The following is a 13,366-nucleotide window of genomic DNA, read 5'->3' as shown; positions in this document are numbered from 1 at the left end:
TCACCCAGCAGCTTAACAACCAGCCGGGATATAAAATTCAGTTCTCCAGCTCTTTGTAGTAGTCTGCACTAGGTAGCAAAGTTTATGGGCGTTTAGCCAACTGTCTTTTGAAGTGTTGCATCCACCTGTTTCGACATTAATCAATAAAAATAAATTCCATATGTAGCCCAAATACCCGTCTTTGTGGGTCCCAAATTACAATGGCAATAATTAAAATGTTTACTTTCATGTCCCAGATGGTCACTGTGGTAGATAATAGTATTCACTGCAATTATTTTGGACTAAGTTTAGCAGTGGAAGATAAAAATCCAGTATGATTTTGTAATGGCACACAATATTTAATTGGTTTAACTGTAGGCTTAATTATTTCCAGGTTCTAAAAGTAAAAGAAAAATGGAAATGGATTACAGGTCCAAACAGATTTATGGAGGGTTTACAAGTTACTTATCTAGACATGTGACATAATGGTCACTTTGGGGTTATTGTCTTCACATTCAATGTGGTAGGTTTTGGTCGTGACTTTGTAATGGTTATATTTGGGATATTTTTTGACAAAGTTATGAAGATGGCAAATGGAACCGATTACTTTTGATCATGCATATTCAGACCATACCCTTTGTAATATATAACAGTGCAGCTAAAGCCTTTGTGTCTGCATGAAGCAGACTCATAGCTTGATACTTTTTAAAAGAGAATAAAAAATTGAGTATTTAAGTAATGTAATGATTAGACACGAAATGTAATGTAATTGTAATGATTTTGTTTGTGTTGTTATAATATACCTAGTTGTTTCAGGCTGTATTTTGGTAGTATAAATATTCTGTGATAAAGCAGTGTTTTATGACTTGCTGAGTTTTACATTTTCATGCCATTTGCCTGACATTTGGTCTCAAAACAGCATTACTTTTAAGTGCCATTGAAGATCATTTATTTTTAATAATGTCCCTGTTCATAAATAAATTATAAAAGCTATGAGACGTACTTAAAATAGTTCACTGTGTCTCTAAATACCTTTAATAAATACAGAAGTATATAGGTATGCATGTGTATCTAAAATACAGGGAATTCTGTATGTTCACTGTTGGAGAAAAAAGCACATTCAAATTTTCAGTCTTGAGTTTCAGTTAATGTACAAACTGTTTTCTAATGTCATTTCTTGATTAATCTTAATTATAAATTTAGTTACTTTAAATTTTTTATGAGCTTGGGTGACTTTTCACTAGAGACTGATTTGCCTCTCTTTCCTTGCTGTAAATCATGAAAAACTTTGCAGTGTGAAGCTCGGTGGAAGACATTTCACTGTAAAAACCAGTAGAGATGAAGAAAGCAATTCTGCTTTTTCTAAATTGCGTGCCCTGATCCTCTTCCTGTGGAAGCTCATGGGCATATTTTGACGACTCTTTTCTTTTTTTTTTTTTTTTTCTTTTTCCCTGAGCTTGAAATTAGGTCATGTATAAATAAAGCTGATTAAGTTGTTTTGTGAGGGAAATATTCCCACTAAAAAACTAAATTTAATCAAAATGCACATTTTTAGTGAGGAAATGTTTATTTCTAAGAGGAATAATTAAACATGTAAAATAAAGCAGGGGGTATTCAGTTTTGAGTGACGTTTCTGGGGAAACTGAAAAATCAGTTTACCATTTTTGAAGTTGAAGAAAATTATGCATAGAGTTGGGGATCTGTATCCCTATTTCTGTACTGTTTGTTAGCTTGATATTTCAAAAGGGAAAGAAAGGCAGGAGAGACCAGGGACATACTGATAGCCACTAGAGCAATCTACACAATTTCCTAGAGGCCTGTAGAAAGACAGAAGCAGCATGCGAATGATGATCAGTTTATACATTTGTTTATTTTATGAAGACTTGTCTTCCTTTAAGGAGACACCTAAATATTGTGGTAGAAAAGAAGACAGGCAATGGGACTATAATTCATATTGCGATCAAAAAGTATTGGTACAATGTTGAAAATACTTGTCTAGGACTTTGCATTACTTAATAGTCAATTATCTTATTCAGAGTCGCTAATAGCGTGTTTCTTGGAGTCCTTTTCAGAGTCATTTATGGATTCTGTTTTCCTGAATATTGTGAAATTGTTTTCTTTGGAAACTAGCTTATTGATTCTGTTCATCTGGTGGGTTACTTTTTGAGAATGCTGGTTTCTTAATGGTTCCTAACACTGTTCAAACAGTGCAAACTGGTGACTGAGGTTAGAATTAGTTTGGGAATAAAGTCAAGCTTTACAGATTGAACAACTTTGAAATTTCCATGAAACTCTCAAATGTTTTGAAAACAAAGTTGTCTCGAGTAGCAGGAATTTCCATTCGTTTTAGTCACTTGGAAAATGCAAAGATAAAGCAGATAAATTGCTAGGAAGCAATTAAATGTCTTACTGCCAGATGAAAGGAGGAAAGCCTAAATCCTGATGGTTTTTGTCCTCCAGGATGAGGGGTTCGCTTTATGGGACCTCTTAGAAAGGAAAAGTTTGCTTGGTGAGGCTAGATCCTGCTGTCTGGTTTGGTCTTTCCAGAAATCAGCCTGTTGTCCATATCCAAACTTGCGGAGCTTCTGCAGTGAGTCCTGGTAGGAACACGTGTGTCTTCATCTCGCTCCAACTCAGCTGAAGTTACGGAAGGGTTTTTTGGAGATGTAGGATAGCAATAGCAAGGGATCGTATAAGACGTATGTGTGACCAAGTCTGAATTGACACAGCCCTTGTTTGTTTGTTTATTCTGTAATTTCTTACATAGATGCCTCTAAAAGGGGTGTTTTGTACACATTTTGGTGATGTACGTATTGTGTCAAAGACTGCAACGAATATGAGTCATGTAAATGAAATGCTTCATTTATCAGTGATTCAGGAAATCTGCATCGTTCTTGTGCTTCAAGGGTTACAAGTCAAGCAGTTTTCAGCAAGCTGCTAATCTGCTATGCTTGCTATATAGTTATAGTTGCTTGCTATCCCAGGAGTTTCCGGCAAATGCTCATACAATCTGATTAACATGGTTCACATACAAAGGGCGCTGGCCTGGGGACTACCACATCTCATTAATGGAAATGAATTTTTCATGCCATGGCTGCTATGTCTGTATGTTATGACTTTCATTTCTTTTTCGATTTCTGTCTTTTTTCTGTTTTGGGTTTTTTTCAGCTTATTTTATTTTATTCTATTTTTATTTTTAAGCAGGAGTGTTTGTATGAATTTTAACAACTGGTTATATTACAGGTTTGATGTTTTTTATTTTTGCATGCGGATGCTATTTTTACTAAGAAACAGATGTAGCAGCAGCAGCAAAAAAAGGAGAGAAGTGGCAAACCTTTGTGTTCATATTGAGCCCTTTAGCTCTGATTGAATACTTGATGAGTCCAGTTTAAGGATGAGGTGACTCGATCTGTTCTTGGCAGCAGTCCTGCTTTGAGTGGGAGGTGGGAGCAGGTGACCTCTGGAGGTCCCTGCCAGCCAAAATTTCTGTGGTTCTGTGAATTGTCAACTTTTCAGTATAACTTCCCAGAATTAAGAGAATTAGTGTGATTGACATATCATCCCATCTTTTTAAGAAGCTGTAACATCTACTGTGACGTGAATAGCGTTCTGTTTTATAGCTGAAAGCAGGGAAGAGAGGGCTTAGTCTTCTCTCAAAGCTGTTGCTTGGAGTCATTTTGGCTTAACGTTGCTTTTTAAAGGAATTTGGAAAGAAGAAGTAGTAGCTCCTATTGGCTGGTAAGCAAAGTATGCTCAGTTGCTGGTCATCCACAGCTGCTGTTCTGTGCCATTTGCTATTATTAGTTGTCTTGTACAAGAATGCGTACCTGAATGTGGGTATCCAGCATCTTAAAAGATCATCAAGACACGTTTAGCTGATGGTGTAGAGCTGAATTAGCACAAACCATCAGTCCTTCTGTTCATGCACAGTTCCTGCTTTAGATAGGAAGTGCTGAAATGCCCCTAAGCATCAATTATATAGTTTATAGCGTACTTTAACTGAGTATACCAAGCTGTATGTTTCTTGAAGACGTCCTCTTAGTTCTTGTCGTAATGCACACTTTGCTTATCTTCAATGGCTAATGTCTCTAAAGCAAAAAGTACTACAACGTAAACAAGTTAAGCTCTAATAGCTATGCCCAAACCCTGGACTAGTCTGAAAGAACAAGAAGGTTTATTCAAAGTTTTTCCTCTAAAGCAGCTCATCTGTTTATTTTAGATTGTGAAGTATGTGTTGTGCTCCTAAGGCTGCCCTGTTCATGCTGAAGAAGTAAGATATTTACTTTTTAAGAAATTATTGCTTAAGAAATTAGTACGGGTGAACTATTAATAAGGACTCCTCAGTTCAGCCTAATAGCAGTCTATGATAAATTCTGCATATATAAAAGTTTAAGTGTCAGCTTGTAGGTGTCAAAAGCAACTATAGCAGGCTGAGATGGACAACTGAGAATTGAGGTAGTCTTTAGGATAATGGACTTCTCTAGGTTATTTAATGTAATGCCCTCATCTTTGTACATCTCAGCAAGGCTGAGAGATTTCTGTAAGTGGTGATTGGGAGTCCGTCAAAGGCTGAACGTAAAACCATAGGCTGAGCAGCCGTGCCTCTTCTCCCAAGGCTGTGGTCACACTTGGGTAGGACTTGGCTGAAGAAGCATCAGATCTGGCTGCTCCTTGTGACACTAATTCCGTAAGAGCTGACATGAAAGTGTAAAATTCTCCTGGGGAGCTACTGAAACCATATATATTACTGCTATATAGAGCTTTACGTATAGACGTACTTCACAGATCTGAAACGTGTTGCAGAGTGAGCGATACTCAACTAAAGGAACAAATCAGTTTTTAATTTAATATACTTCCACAATGAACTCAATGCTGGCTGATGTGGAAAGGCGGTGTCAAGAGTGGCAGAGCTGCCTGACAGATATGTATGCGGACAAAGTGGCAGAAAGAAGGGATGCTTCCTTTGATTTTTGTCCCTGGAAATCCACTGAGGATTCCTCTGTTGACCTGAACTAACGCACCTTGGATTTTCTTTTAAAGAGAAATCATAAACTCATTTCAGCATGTAGATATTGGCAGATTCAGGATGCTGAATGTCACACCGTGTTGACTATGTGTGAAATAACATGTTGTGATAAATTCACAGGAATTGTACACCATGCAAAATTACACCTCCAGGCAGGCTCAAATGACCATACTCTGACATTTCTCAAACTTGACAGCTTATTTCAGTGGAGATTTATTAAAAAAAGGTCAAAGGACACCAAACATATTACTGCTTCACTCTTCGCCTGTAGCTATAGCAACACTAAATCTTCTAATATTACATCTTACGGCAAATTAAGGTTTCCTCGTTTAGGTCCTAGAAACAGGAGTAATGGCTTGAAGGTTTCATGACCACAATATGCAGAAACAACCTCGCGTTGTACCTATCATACGCGGGGCTGCTGCAGCTTAATGGCTTCAGCGAATGTCGCCTTGCCTTGCCAGGAGCCGAATCAGGACCGATAAGGCGTGAATAGCTCGATTGCCTTCTGACGGGAGTCTGGAGCGTCGGTGTGCCTCGGCATGTGTATACGGGTATATAAATGTGCTTTCATAAACATGTTCCCATCCTGGGTTGCAATAGCGGTTGCCTTGGCAACATCACTCTGTGTACTTGAGCTTTAACATTCGAGAGTTCACCCAGAAAATAAATTTGGCGTGATTATGAAGTAAACTTGCTTGTTTTCTGAATTCTTTGGATACAGATCGTTGAAAAAAGCAGAAAATTATGTTACTGCCTTACTGTGTTTTCTGCTATAAACCATACACAGAATCATTAAAGCTGTCATCCATCAAAATATAGTAAAATTCCAATAAAGCTAAATTGTAAATGTTACCATCTTCTGCTCCATAATATTTTATTTTTAGGGGCTCTATGTCATTGTTGAAATTGATAAAACTCAATAAAACCCCACTGAGCAAGAAATGAAAAAAAAAAAAATAAATTTCTGTAGAATGTACTCTGAAATAATGATTTTATTTTTTTAAGTTCTGACCTATTTTTCTACAGCAAGTTAGAAGGCCACAGGATAGTGACAGTAGAAACACTTGATTTGTGTGTATCAGTATTTTAAATGTATCATTTAAAAGCTGGTTTTATCCAAAAAATTATTCTTGACATGAGACATTAAGGCTTCATATGTCATGTGTATCTCTAATGTCCATGTGAAATCTTAATAATAGGAAGATTTGTCTTCTGTAACTGGGTAAGTTTGCAAAATTCATCCTATGCTCTGAAAACCAGCCTAGATAGTTTGATCTTGCGAATCACCAGGAGCAGCAGGGAGTTTGCAGGTGAAGTCCATTCTGCTCTCCCCCAGGCCTCTGTCAGCTCTGGTCTCTTCAGCAGAAGCCGTAGAACCAGGGTTTTCAGAGTATTTGCCATCTCCAGCTGGAGCCCCAGCTCTTCTATGGGAACAGAAGCTGTGCACAGGTCAGTCACACATGCAGGTTTTACAGAGGAAACCTCTGACTGTAAATTTATTCTTTTTAAAAACAGATTTGAAATATCGTCTCTTTTTAAATTGCCTTCCCTCATGTGTGCTCATTTATGTATCTGAGATCATTCTGCTTGGAGATGACATGTCCTAAAGTGTCGAAGTTGCTTAAGAGCTGGCTTCCTTGTAGAAGAGATGTGGAAGCAACTTACTGTCTGTAATCTACATTTTTACCGAAACTTGGTCTTGGGTCCTGAGCGTGTCTCACGCTTGCAGGTCTGCTGCCTGTTGTGTCCTTTTATCAGGGGGTAGATCCCTTCAGGGGTTAAACTGAAATTGCAGGGCTGACTCATGTCCATCTCATCTTTGGACTAGACTAAGGCAGATAATATTGTATCCCAACTGCTCTGGAGTCATCAGTCTGGGTTTTGGGTGTGTTTTTTTTGTTGTTGTTGTTTTTTTGGTTTTTTTTGTTGTTTTTTTTTTTTTTTTTCCCCACAGCAGAATGTGTTCATATTTTCATTGCTAGATTTTGCCAATTATTGTTAAAAACCAGGAATGGAGTTTACATTCACAATGAGGCCAGATTCCTGTTTGTAGCACATCCATAAAAGTGACCTTTTGGTTTTTTTTTTGTTTTGGTTTGGTTTTGGTTTGTTTAAAAAAAACATGGTTGAAATCATGTTGTTATTTTGTAATAAGGTGTTATTTTGCACCTTCTGAAGTATAGTAGGCTCCCATTAGCACAGTTTCTTAGAGTGGAGTAGCTTGCAAGTATACAGTTTGCAAATTTTTAAAGTTAAAATTACTTATTTTTTTGCAATAATTTAAATGTGATTGACTGTAATTAAAGAGAAAAAAAGATATTGGGGGTAGGGTAGAAGTGAAATGTGCCCAAATCAAAGACTGGCAATGTAAGAATTTCCAAAGCAGAAATGAGTCATATAAAATTAACTTTCTTAAGAATTGCTAGGGCCTGTTATTGCAGCTATTGCTGTCAGCATTTTCAAGTTAAACACCATTTACAATAATTTTATTTCACATCAAATTCAACTATAAGCTTAAATGCAAATGCCCCAATAATAGGTTTTGTCTTGGTAAAGCTTTATGTTTTATTTCTTTCAGAGGCAATTATAATGTCTGGGGAAATGTAATGCAAAATATATTATTGATGAAACCTTGAATTTGGAAGAAATACATATGCAGGCAAACTGAATATTAGGTTAGTTTACGGGCAGTTGGTATGAGGAGAGATGGGAAAACGCAAAGATTAACGTGTTCAAAGAGCAGTTTTGGGTGGGTTGATCGCAGGAGGAGGTGGTTGCTGCTGACCATCCCAAATCCCACTGGGCGTGAGGGGCAGAGGAGCTCAACAGCTGGCTTCAGCCAGGATCCAGCGGTGGCTGCAGTTTCACCCAAACTATGGCAAGGACTGGCTGAAACACATGGCTAAAAGTTCTTTTGCAGGGAACGCATTCTTACGTTTTACAACCGCATCCCTTCTGAATGCATTTTCTTTGCCGTAATTGTATCGTGTCTCCAAGTCCCTGAAATCCAAAGCAGGGATAAGAACTCCAGTGTTTTTTTTTTTTTTTTTTTTTTTTTTTTTTTTTTCTGAGGGACCCTTGGTGTCAGGTAGGCTTCCCTGGGGAAGCCAAGGAAGAGATGCTGCAGCCGGGTGGCAGCTCCATTAGCGGGGAAAGGAGGAGCGAGGGGCTTTGGGAGGGCGGTGGGGAGGGATGGCGTTGCTTTGGAGGAGCAGAGCCCAGTGTGCTGGGGATGGGGCTGGACAGGAGCTCAGGGAGAGGTGTGGGAAGGTAAATGGCGGGGAGGTGGTTGGGGCAGGAGAGGCTATGTGGTGGGGCTGTGACCTAGTGCAGATGAACAAAGGTAGGACATCATTTCTTCCCCTTACACCTAGTTTAAGAAATACACAACGCGCACCTCCTAGCGCTGGGAGTCCTGTTTCTCCATCCACTTTTTTGCTTTACAATGCTATCCACCGCCCTTCCCAAGGAGAACAGTGGGATCTGAGTGTTGAGCCCAAAGGAAAGGTGAGTAATTCATGGACTAAGGAACCGGGGTGTGGGGGGCTTCTCCCACCTTGTTTGAGACTCTTGTTCTGATGTTTGCAAGTGAGTGCGGTAAAGAGCGAGCAGCTAGAAAACTGAGCTGTTACCCACCCAAACTGGAGGGAAAAGCTGTTCTGAAAACAGAAGCAAAGCAAAGTCAGCAGCACAGCACGTACCACAAGAAGTGCGCGGACTCTGTAACAGAGTCATTTATAGTGATCTGATTACGCTGCAGTTTTAATAAACCTCCTAGGTAGGCTATGCATATATCACAGATGCTGTTAGCTTCTATAAGTTCAGTAAATAGTTCTGAGTTTTGTTTCAGGCAAATCGGTGTTTGCAAAGTAAACATGTCTAAGGATGGAAAAGATCTATGTTAGTAATACATGCCCAGCGTATTAGAGACCGGCTGGGTCTGCCTCGTTTTTATGGGATAGTTGTCTGCTCGGTGAGAAGGAGCTTCCTAGCAATTCTTCTTGTTCTGAGCCCCAGGCCTTCAAAGGTTCTGAAAAGGTGGCAAGCAAATACATATGTGTGTACCTATGCACACCTGGATGGCCCAGGATATTCTAGCTGAAGCAACCGATGATTTGATCACTGCTTTGACAGGCAAGTTAACTCTTGCTTCCAACTGGACTTCACTGTATGCAAGTCTTATCAATCGAGGTGCATTATAGACCCCGTTCTTGTCGTGTAGTCATCCTTTGTGTTAATATTTATGGTATCATGGTCCGCACGGCTGTCTGTGATATAATTAAATTGGTGAGAGATTTTGAAGAAGTTAAATATTCTGTTGTCCTGGTTAAACCACGACATCTGTATCACTCACATATGCCTAAAAGCACTTAGTAGTGTTATGTGAAGAGACAAGTTGGACTCACCTGTGTTCTACACACCTTCTTTCTCAAGTCTAATCTCTCTGTTCTGTCGTCTGCTACAACACTGCACGTTCTTCCAGTTTGTTTTGAGTCAGCTAGAGAAACGTGAACAACTGGAAAGTTCTGTCATTTGTTTTTATATGATGGTTGTGCTGAGTGACAAGGAACTTAATTGTCCTACTGTAACTGAACTGGTTGCCAAGCCCATATCCCAAACGTGAGGGAAGGGAAAAATCATTACTGCAGAAAATTAAGGAAGTGATGATGGAAATATCACATTATTCTTTGAATTACAGTGTAATGTAATGCCGCTGTTGACAAAGGCGTCATAATCTCTTCTGCAAAGAACTTTTGCAAGGTATTTATAACCCTGAAGAAGTTTGTCTAGGCTTGAAACTTGGCATCATCTCATCTAACAAAGTACTAAATTGTTGTCATATACACTGTAAAGACTTGTATGTGTGGTGGGTGTTGATTTCCATGACAAGTACAGCTATTTGCCTTTCAAACAGGTGACAGTATCTGCTTTGGGGGTTTGCCTAGACACAAAAAGATTACAAGGACTTAAAGCTAAAGTACTCCGTATAGAAGATACCGAGAAGATAATAAAAATTAAAGAACCTTTAAAAATGGGAGTAGCCAACAACCCTGGGTTTCTGGTTTTATGGCTATACAAAGAGGCCGCAATGCCTCTAGTGCAATTTCTGGGTAAAACCTGCCTTTTCAGTAATGAACACTAAGTGGCCCAAGAAGGCGTTTGCTATGGGCAGCATGTTAACACTTGCCACTCTTCCTTCTGTGAATGAGCCTGCTGATTGTCTCAGCTATTTATGAACTGGATTTAACAACTACAGCGCCAGTCACAAAGAATTTACTGTTATATATTCATAGTGGTCTTCCCTTGTAGGTTTCGTAAAATGCGTGTATAAGCTGACCTTTCTGTTGTGGAGGTATTAGAGAGTGGCAGTGATGCAGATGCAATACCTTTCATGTAGTCCTTATTATGTAGTTTTCAAAGGCTTCATTGATAAGGGATTCAAGCAGGAAAGCTATCAGAAAAAAAGTTTCTGATTGTTTCGTAACAAGATGTACCTATCAGAAGTGTTATTTTTAAGATCAAAGAACAGTTACATAGTTTTGAAATGGGCTCATTAAGGCAATAATGATCCGATAAAGCTGACTCTCCTGATTACTTGTGTACAGTCAATTGAAAGGATATTTGGTATTGATCTGATGGCTCTCTACAAACATTCTCCCCACAAATAAATGGAAGTATAGAAATGCACATCAACTTTATTGGTCGTCAGCTTGCCTCTGTCCAGTATTGCGGAGTTTATGATCCCCTTTGCTGTCCCTATAGAATGGCTTTAAAGCTCACTCAGTGCACATTTAGACTTCTGGCATTTTGCAGTTGCTCTTTTATCTTTATAATAAAACATGTATTTAACAACAATTAAATGTTGAAACAGCTTGCTGGCAGATGGGATAGATTTTCTATCTCCTGAAGTTTTCAAAAGTGGCTTTCAAAAATGTGTTCATTTCATGGTCTGTTACAGAGAAGACTGAACCAGAGTATCATCGTGGGTTTTTTTTTCTTGACTTCGTAGTTTATCCATATTTCTGTTGTCTGTTTTTTGTTGTTATTCTCCAAGTAGTGTTTATCCCTTTATTTCCTACCTAAAATTACATTTGATACATAATCTTTAAGTCACGCCTACTTCTTTAACCAGCCAAATACTAAACAGAACTGCTAATATAGATTACCTGGTACAAATGACTTGTGCCTTGAGGACCCCTTCCTAAAATCGCTGTTGGCATGGTTAAATACAAGGTGGGCCCTAATCTCAGGTACTTCGTGGTTACTTGTGTTTTGTTCTTACACTCAAATAATGAACTTAGCAATATTAGTAGCAAAAGCGAAGATGTTAACTGGGGCTACTCTTGCATTCTTTGCATTCTAACTAAAGTGAAGGACACGCATTGCTAAGAAGATCCCATACTCCAAAGAGTGGTTGCAAATATAAAACTGAATTGAATATTGATTTTTGTTTTAGTTTGTTTAGTTGTTTGGGTTTTTTTCCTGGAGTGAGGTAACTGGTTTTGGTGCCTTGTATCAAAATTGAATTGCTGAGATACTAAGCTGTGGAATGTGGTTACTACTCATCTGCGGTAACAACCATTTGAAGAAATTTCATAGGAATTTTTATTATGCATTTATGTGTAGATTTAAATAACCTTTATTAATACAGTCCATTGAACAATAACATACGTTTTTAAAATGACATACAGAGAAAACTTAACTACCATAGATATGCAATGGTCAACATTTATAAACTCAGCAAGCTTAATAATTGCCGTGCAACTGCATCTGAAAAACTGCCTTAATTCCTGTTCTATGGGTTAATACTGTACTAATCTGTTAAGGGTTTATTTATTTGGCTAAAGCAGTTTGTTAAATGACTGTAGTAATTCTAGAGTCAAAATTATGTATTTATGGAATACAGTAGTGATTTGTTTTGCTTTTAAAGGACAAAACACTTGCCTTTAATTTCTAATAAAAAGCAGTATGAAATGGAGTCAGAAAGATGAGGATGTTGGGTAGCTGATATTGTCTAGTAGTGACATCTGTCATTGATGGTTTGCAAATTAATTCCTCCACCAACAGGAGGAGATAGAGTGAAAGGGCAGAAAACAATTTGAAAATTAGTTAGCTCAAATTTCCAGAGAATATTAATAAGTCACTTGATATCCAGTTGGTGCTTGTTAAGAAGCTTAGCGCACCAGGGATCGGTTCTGGGGCTGACATTATTTAAATATCTTCCTTAACAACCTGGATGAGGAGACGGCGTGCTCCCTTGAGATATCTTGAGGTGATGCACAACGGCGGGGGAAAAGGTTGACCTGCTGGATTGTAGCGCTGCAGTTCAGAGGGACCTTCACAAACCTGAGGGCTGGGCTAACAGAAAGTCTGTAAAGTTCAGCCAGAACGCCTTTGCAGGCTAAGCCATTTGTTGACTCAACTGGAATTTAGAGACTTAACATTTGTTACCATTAGTTAAATCAATAATGCAGATTTTCACGCTAATGTAAGGTGCTTTAGTTTAGCTCGGGCTAAAGTCTGATGCTTCCAGTACATATAGAAGAATTTGGACTGCAGGTGGCGAATTGGTTTGCCAAGTGTGTACAATAGCTACACTTGAAACGTATACCTCAAGTATGGGCTCTCTTGACTGTTCGTAGACTGCCTGACGCTTACAGGCGAGGGATATTTCTATGGCTGTACAAGGAGATAGGATCTGTAAATTGGTACGGTATAGAGCGAGATAGTCTTTTAGTGGACAATGGGCTGTTTCATTATATTAATGCTTTCTAACAGTTTGCTCTCTTCAGAGAGCTTCAAAAAGCTAAATTCTACTTTGCTGTTAGAGTAGGTTCATCTATTATGTGGCCTCAATAATGCTATCTGGAGGTAAGTTTTAGAGAAAGAAAATGCCTTAAAAGGTAAAAATGGAGGAATAATGTAGTGTTGTAGGTGTCAGTCCAATATCCATCATTGTGAGAGGTTTAATATCTTTATCTTCGTTTTATTCTAATTGATGAGTCAGTCTGATGTTTGAAAAGCCCTAAATTACAGATGCTTATGTGATGGAACAGCTATTGTCAAAGTGTGGAGGAAAACGGCACCCTATTGTTGCAGTCTGTTAAAAATGATTTGTTGAAAATTGACTTTGAATGTTTGTACTGGAGGTCAGAGTTCCCTTTAGAGGGCTCGTACTTCCATAGAAATATCTCGAAGTGCCACAGATATGTCTTGCTATTAAAGGAATGATTTTGATATAAATACTTACCTGGCAGTGCTTTTGATTCATTAAAATGGGAAAAATAAGTGGAACAAAACAGCTGGGACAATTTCTAAGTAAATTCATCAGTCATTCAGGAACTATGCATTTAAAAT

General features: G+C 38.4%; 1 protein-coding gene across 2 annotated transcripts in view; it reads left to right on the top strand.

The window, feature by feature from the left end:
• The window catches only part of NAALADL2 (N-acetylated alpha-linked acidic dipeptidase like 2), a 499,849-nt gene that overhangs the window by 196,821 nt on the left and 289,662 nt on the right, over positions 1–13,366 (top strand). The gene's annotated exons all lie outside the window — the stretch shown is intronic.

Source organism: Accipiter gentilis, chromosome 6 (assembly GCF_929443795.1).
Source record: "Accipiter gentilis chromosome 6, bAccGen1.1, whole genome shotgun sequence".
NCBI classification, from domain to species: Eukaryota; Metazoa; Chordata; class Aves; order Accipitriformes; family Accipitridae; genus Astur; species Astur gentilis.
The sequence above is the reverse complement of the archived record's forward strand: the minus strand, read 5'-3'. Positions and strand labels throughout refer to the sequence as shown.